Source organism: Schistocerca nitens, chromosome 1 (assembly GCF_023898315.1).
Source record: "Schistocerca nitens isolate TAMUIC-IGC-003100 chromosome 1, iqSchNite1.1, whole genome shotgun sequence".
Lineage (NCBI taxonomy): Eukaryota > Metazoa > Arthropoda > Insecta > Orthoptera > Acrididae > Schistocerca > Schistocerca nitens.
Window position 1 is genome coordinate 946125378 of NC_064614.1, and position 7847 is coordinate 946133224.

Genomic DNA, 7847 nt, shown 5'->3' on the forward strand with positions numbered 1-7847 from the left:
TTAGAAAATGTAACAGATCTGCAGAATACTGCTGCGCGGTGTGGGATCCTTAGCAGATAGGACTGACGGAGTACATCGAAAAAGTTCACAGAAGGGCAGAACGTTTTGTATTATCGCGAAATATGGGAGAGTGTGTCACTGAAACGATACAGAATTTTGGGTTGGACATCATTAAAAGAAAGGCGTTTTTCGTTGCGACGGAATCTTCTCACGAAATCCCAGTCACCAACTCTCTCCTCCGAATGCGAAAATGTTTTGTTGAGACCGACCTACGTAGGGAGAAACGATCACCACGATAAAATAAGGGAAATTAGTTGTTCGTTCTTTCCTCGTGCTATACGAGATTAGAATAACAGACAATTGTGAAGGTGGTTCGATGAACCCTCCGCCAGGCACTGGAATGTGATTTGCGGAGTATCCATGTAGATGTAGCTGTAGACATTCCTACGTCTTACACGTAGGTACTAGTAAATTTCTGGTAATTTTTCTCCTGTTAATCTGTATGTGCCTTATTTTCGTGCAAAATATTTTTTTATTTATTTGTAGAAATTTAGACGTGCGGCTTATTTATGGGGGCCGCCTATAATCGGGCAAATACGGCCGTACTTAATCCACTTACTCGGAAATACTTGTCCAGAGAGCGATTTACACTCCGTTTAAACTTTGTCCATAATTCCTATGCGTCCATCATACTGAAACTAAATGATGTCCATCGTTGTCTTGGGATGTGGCTCTTACTAGCGAAAATACTGTTGTTGTCTTCTTGCTCTTTCCATTTCTCACTCATTCACGTCACTTCTTTTTTCTTTGTCTTCGCAAATATTTTTTTATCAAGTTCCTCTTTCGCCCTCTCTTCCAATTTTTCTCCCGCGTCTATTGCTGCCAGCTCTCGAAGTTTAACTGCATCTTCCAGAATCTTGTCATTATAGTTGTACTTCACATTAACAAATGTAGAGTGTATTTTTTCCTCTTTCTGCGCTAGTATTTACTAAATGTTTTATCATGTAGTATATTATACACTGGAAATATTGCCAAATATGTAAAATTTCTCGTTAGATGTAAGTGAGCGCCTGCTGGCACTGATCTAGTCACGTTAAATAAATAGAAGTTGTGCCGGAAACCACTCATCACTTCGTATTGTCTTTTTAGACGGTAGTGAATCGACGTGGCCGGCCGCGGTGCTCTCGCGGTTCTAGGCGCGCAGTCCGGAACCGTGCGACTGCTACGGTCGCAGGTTCGAATCCTGCCTCGGGCATGGATGTGTGTAATGTCCTTAGGTTAGTTAGGTTTAAGTAGTTCTAAGTTCTAGGGGACTGATGACCACAGCAGTTGAGTCCCATCGTGCTCAGAGCCATTTGAACCATTTGAATCGACGTGGTTCCACTTTCTTTGCTCCTTTATTTCTGTGCCATAGGGATACGGTCAACGCTCGTCCATTGTGATTAGGCGACTAAACAAGTCACATGGACAGACCGACACAACTTCAACATTTTTTCTGCTACTTCGCTTCGTCATGCGGTTCGAAAGGATCTTAGCAGCCTTGGATTCCAGTTGGCGGCGACCCTCGTCATGTTCAATATGTCGTATTGAAGATTGGCCAAGCACTGAATTTCCCTTTTTCCACTATCACCTGGACTAGGATAGCGCCGGCCTTCGAGCACCGTGGCGTCCGTTTCTTTTGCGAGTCATGGTTCTCCACAGAGAGAGAGGATCTGTTACTTCGGTCTTCGTCATTTTCTGTTGATTGTCAACACTACGCCTGCGCCACGTAATTGGTGACATACTGCAACACACTTTCAACAGTTTAGTATCGAATGTTGCAGCGTGTTCATCTTCAGATGCAGAAAAAGAACTATCACATGAGACTCGACTTTATCAATGTACAGATGCAGAGATGAATAGGAATAAGAAATAGAATGAAATACTGTTACACTTGAGCTAGTCACGAGAGACCACGAATCTCTTATACGAAAATGCTCAGAAAATATCCAGAAATAAAGGTCGGTTGAAATCGAATTCACCCTGTATATGTCCTTTCAGTCTGACGTACGCAGGATTCGAATTACTTGGAATTTTGTACAGCATTAACGTGTTAATTGTTAAACTACGCAATTCGTCGCATTCGTTGCGTGAACGTGAACGGCAGCAGCAGTACATTGAATAAATGAGGAAATTAGAAGACACGTCATGCACGGGATAGCTTTTGAATGCAAGAGAAACCAAAAGACAGAGTAGATGACAAGCTTTCAACTAAACGTGAATGGCGTGCAGACTCGCCCCACCTCGAAGCCTCTTCTGTGTTGGTCCTACATAACTGTTTGGGTATCTCCTAACGGGTCTCTACGGATGCTCCGAGAGGCATCATCTTTAATGTCTTCCAAGTTTCCAAACCGTTAGCTAGTCCATTTCGTGTTATTCCATTACTTTCGCGTGTGTCTAAGTTCTACGTAATAAACAGCAACATACCAGCTAGAATGAAAAAGTAGAGTAACTTTTAAAAAAGACGATATAGGAAAGTTAAACTGTTTTAAGTGTATAACTGAAATCGCACTATAATAAAAATGTGTCATTATTTTGGCGTTATGATTTCACACCCGTCGAATACAGAGACAGGGGGAGGGGGGGGGCCAAGGGGGCATATGGGGGTGGTAGAGGCGGCCAATATGGAAGACAGAAGTGACGGAGAAAAAGGGGAAGTGAAAACGCACACAAATGGATGATAAAAAAGAAGTAGAAGAACTGTTGTATTTGCGGAGAAAAAGTGACCTGGATTGGTCAAGAAGGTTTGGGAACATTTTAACTAGTTTTTGGACTCTCTCTCTCTCTCTCTCTGTGTGTGTGTGTGTGTGTGTGTGTGTGTGTAGGAAGGGGGGGGGGGGTATGGCATCACTCTCGCTTGCATAACTTTTAATCTTTTTTTTATCACAGCATCTCGATTGGTTGCTTTTGAACGATAAACAAAATTACTGTAGTTGATGAAAATAGCATTCGATTAATAAAGTTAGTTACAGACGCACTAAAACATGACTCTGATTGTTCTATTTTTTTTCTAACTAGAAGAATACATTGAGGGTGAAGTGGTAAAGTCAGATTGTTCATTTCCTAGCTTCCATGGGTGATTACATACTCTGTTGTCCCAATTGTTTTCATTGTATATTCTCGCAACGTTCATAAAACGTAAGCCTTTGATACCCCTATGTTTTGCATGTGGTTCTTTCATTCCGATAGTGGTCTGTATTTTCATTTATGTTTTTTGGGTTCAAGCAATGTCCTCTGATTTGACTGTTTAGATTAGTTGTAATATCGTACAATAGGGAACGATTTACTACATTGGGTTTGGCCTACGTTTATTTAACATCTTTTATAAAATTTACCCCTCAGTTGTTAAACTTCTCACGGGAAGAGAGAGTGTGTAAGATCTGTAGCTTATTTTTGGTATTCAATGGAACTGATGTGAGCTCCGATTTTATTCAATGTATTATACTTGATACCTGTACGCTGAATACTCTTCAAACATAAGTCTTCAGTTATAGATGAGTCACACTACAGAGGTCTTGAGTACAAGCAGTGTGATCTTTGATTGTCAGTAGCATTGTCGTTGTCAGTGTAGCATTCAGTGATAATTAAAACAAAACAATGAAAACTCCGGATTGGGATATCAGCAATGTAAGGAAAAGATAGATTGCTACTTATCGTAAAGGTGTCACTTTAAGCTGCAGACGGATAGAGAGTAGGTTGTGTGTTACGCTGCTGAGCAGTCTGGAAATAACCAGCAGAACACAGAGACGTAAAGAGAGGATGTTGGTTTTTGGAAACATGATTATGTAAAGACTGGTTTGAGAAGTGTGAAGATATTCAGGTAATATTGTCGCTGCTTTCCATACTGGTACGTAATTTGCCGACTTTTAGAAAGACTAAGTTTTAGTACGATTTTTCTTTATTGATCCGGGTGAGCTAATTTGATTTTCGACACTTGATTAAACAATGTTATCTGCTCACATAGCTTGGACTCAGAATTACAGTTTCACCACTTCTTTACTATTTCAGTAACGTATTATACAGCAGATTAGCATCTTTTTCAATAAGACATGAATTTTTTGAAGATTGTTGTAATTATTAAGGAATGAGTCTTATAATTCACAATAAAGTTTTTGAATGCTTGTGTCTTCGACGTCAATAGATTTAGTTTCTACCACCGTCTCTTTACGAAAGGTCATTTTCTAATCGTGTGTTGCGGCAACGCACTGAGACGAACAATCACTGAAAAAAGCCTGATGTGCTTAGCGTAGCTGTTTTGTCTTGCATCATCCTTGGCAGAGTTTTTCTTTAACTGATTTGCTATGCCGCTGTATTTTAATATTCATCGCTTTCGAGAAGTACCAAATTTCCGTTGCCACAACGTAAGTTGTGAAAAAATTGTTAAGGTCATTTCAGCATCTGACAGGAAACAGTAAGATCAGTCACAATTAAACATTGTGTTTCAAAATTATCTTCAGGGTCAGTTTGAAACGTCCCCTTTGAAAAATTGCATGACTGTGCCTAAACTGACACACAATATTTTTTAGCGCAACGCAATCTGACTTTCAATAATCCCTACAAAAGAATGGCCCTGACTAACATTAACCTATACCTATCACAAATCACTTACCTCACAAAAATCTTCGTTACTCGAACTACTGCAATACAGCGAGCGCCACTACTGCCAGCTAAATAAAAGATTCAAACTACGGAAGGCACTATCTACTGATAGGCATAGTTAGCAAATGAAAGATTTTAATAGAGAACAAACAATGTATTTACCTTAATAGCCATAATATATATAGCAGTTCATGACATCCAGTCTTACAAATTTCAAAACTCCGCCATCTCTCTCCCCACATCCACCACTGCTGGCGGCTCACCTCCAACTGCGCAACGCTACGCGCTGTTCACATTCAGCTGCCGTTGCCCAACACTACAATGGCAGACAACAATGCAAACTAGCCACAGACTGCACACAGCACAGCACAGCACAGCACAGCACGTTGCCAATAAGAAAACAAACAGCCTACTTACAAGTTTCGTTAAAGTTCTGTTCAGATCTCATTTCTTACGCAGACATTTCCTTTCAGTGCAGTGTTACATTCGCGTGTACACCTCTTAGTGTTCGGAATTTTATTTAGTCAATTTGCGTACGTAAATACAGGTTATTTTCACAAAACCGTTTTAGACTTTTTTTTTCAAAATTTTATTTGTAATTATACGTAAAATTTTACTCTTAGTTCTGTACGATCCAGCGGCTGGTCAGGTACTGTGATGTCACACGTTGTATCGCTGTTCACTGCACTGCAAAATACAGAATTTCGTAGTACAGTTGTGCTAGTATACAGTTTTACGTTTTCTAATTATTTTTGGTAAAAGTTAACTATGATACAGTTACACAGTTTCTGATGTATTTGGCGACTGTTCAGATAACGTTTAGGTAATCGCATCACTTGCATTGTTGAGGTTCACATTCGACACATAAACGTGAGAAAGTTAAAGAATAGGAAACCAGTTTACTCAACAACAACAATAAAACAAAACATGTGTTCCCCCGATAATGGTCTCCTAGTATACAACCGCTTCTGGCTATTTTTTATTCATTATCCAGTGAGAACTAAATTATGACATTTTGGATACTGCAAGAGCATTCGTAACAGAACAGCGGTGAGACAAAAGTGGGACGAGAAATAGAGACACAACCTGTCATTGGTCATGCATTCAGGATACTGCGGAAAACATAAATCAGCATTCGTAGACGGAAACTTGAAACCTGTTCCTGGCTAATACTAGTCCAGCGTCTTAACTGTACCGTCATCTTGCTCGGTAGATACAGAGCAGGCAGCTACCATCTGCCTAAGAACGTTGTAATATTGTTTAAAATTTTGTGTCTTGTTCATTAGTATACAGGCAATATATTTGAAGAGGATACAGTAAGATATCAAGCAGTAAAAATAAAGTTTACATCTTTTGGCTTTTGATAAGCAGCATTTGGCTCTTAGGACACTATACGGGTCATATGGCGGATTCAGAATGAAAACTTATTTTTTTCTTTTCTTTTTGTTCTATGTCAGCTAGATTAGTGTGCTTTGTTAGTTGGGTTATCTGTAAATCAAGCATAAAAGGTTTCATGACAGGACGACGATTCAAATTCCCGGCTGGTTTAGGTTTTCCGTGATTTATCTAAATCGCTCTACGCAAATGCCTGGTCGATTCCTTTGATAAGGACGCGGCCGATTTCCGTCCCCATTATTTTGTAATCCGTCTCTAATGACCTCGTCGCCGAGAAAACGTTAAAGTCTAAATTTCCTCCCTTCCTTCATTGAGGGCCCCAGCCCAAGAGTAGACATGAAATTTAATATGTGTGATCTGTCCTGTGTTCTCCCCCGAAGACGTTGCCTAACCCGGACTAGACCGTCGAAGATGAAAGTCAGTACGTCATTGTCTAGTGAGGTGTAAATGATAAATTGCTCTCGGAGAGAATTTAGTGTTCTAATTTATCCAAAAGGTGTTCCACTGGGTTCAAGTTGGGACCCTGGGCAAGACCTTCGCTTTCAAGAATGTTACTGTGTACAAACCATTGCCCCACATTTGCAGCTTCAAGACATGCTGCATTGTCATGCTGATACAATCATCGTCTTCGAACTGTTCCTCTGCTGTATTATGCAAACGACGCTGTAAAATGTGTTCGTATTCTTTCGCACTTTAAGTTTTCTTAAGTGCAATAAGGGGACCACACCTTAACCACGAAACATGTCCCCAAACCGTAACACCACCACCTACGTAATTCACTGTTGGCACTACATGTAATGGCTGGTAACGATCAACAGGAATTAGCCAACCCATATCATTCCATTGGATCGCCATAGGGTATCGCGTGATTCATTATTCGAATTAACTCGTTTCGAGCCATCCAGTGTCCACTGTACCCCATTACTTTTAACTTAATAATCGCAGCCATTGTGCAATCTGTTCTGGTGTCAGCACTTTGGAATAAATGAGTCATCCCTTCCACTGATTTATGCGGTTTTACAACCCCCCTTCACGTTTCCACTTCAAAAATCACATCACCAACAGTCGACTTGGGCAGCCTTAGAATATTTGAAATGACCGTGATTGATTTGTTACTCATGCGGCAGCCAATGACCAGTCCACATTAGAGGTCTCTGAGCTCCCTGCCCGACTCATTTTGCTGTTACTGATTCCCTGCCGACAAAATAATACTCATTGCCTCCTTTTATGCGGGCAGGTCAGCCCTCAGTGGTAGACAACCTCACGCAAGCTACAGCAGTCAACGCCCCTCCATCCCCCCCTCTCCCCCCCCCCCCCCCTCGGGAACGTCTCACACCAGACGAGTGTAACCCCAATGTTTGCAAAAATGGTTCAAATGGCTCTGAGCACCATGGGACTCAACTGCTGTGGTCATAAGTCCCCTAGAACTTAGAACTACTTAAACCTAACTAACCTAAAGACAGCACACAACACCCAGCCATCACGAGGCAGAGAAAATCCCTGACCCCGCCGGGAATCGAACCCGGGAACCCGTGCGTGGGAAGCGAGAACGCTACCGCACGACCACGAGATGCGGGCCCCAAGGTTTGCGTGGTAGAGTAATTATGGTGCACGCGTACGTGGAGACAGTGTTTGCTCAGCAATCGCCGACATAGTGTAACTGAGGCGGAATAAGGGGAACCAGTCCGCATTTGCCGAGGCAGATGAAAAACCGCCTTAAAAACCATCCACAGACTGGCCGGCATACCGGACCTCGACATTAATCAAATGGTTCAAATGGCTCTGAGCACTATGGGACTCAACTGCTGAGGTCA